Genomic DNA, 445 nt, shown 5'->3' on the forward strand with positions numbered 1-445 from the left:
TAGCAAGAATACAAAACAAAACAAAGCAAAAATACTGAAAAGTTATCTGTTTATCCAAAATTCACACTAAACTGGGTGTCCTGTATTTTGTCTGTCAGTCCTATTCCTCACATAAAGGTAATCTCAATAAATATTGGAGAGAGTGAGTGAGTGAATGAATGACGAGCATCACACCCACAAATGGAGAACTAAACTGGTAAAAATGTGGGTTGACCATGTAAAAGATACTTATCTAAGTTATGCCTAATAGTCACAAAACATCAAAACTGTGTCTGGTTAACGTTCTACCTTTGAAAATCTGCCAGCCTGGCTTTGACTTGAGATACATTTTCTATCCACGCTTTGTTAGCCACTTTCATTCAGTGTCCATATGGGAAGAATACTAATCTGCTGTTAATGTAGGTGTTTTGTTCCAACAATTTTACATCTTAATTCCACACATTTC

The sequence above is a fragment of the Herpailurus yagouaroundi genome, unplaced genomic scaffold, assembly GCF_014898765.1.
Source record: "Herpailurus yagouaroundi ecotype Mexico unplaced genomic scaffold, PumYag 162, whole genome shotgun sequence".
Lineage (NCBI taxonomy): Eukaryota > Metazoa > Chordata > Mammalia > Carnivora > Felidae > Herpailurus > Herpailurus yagouaroundi.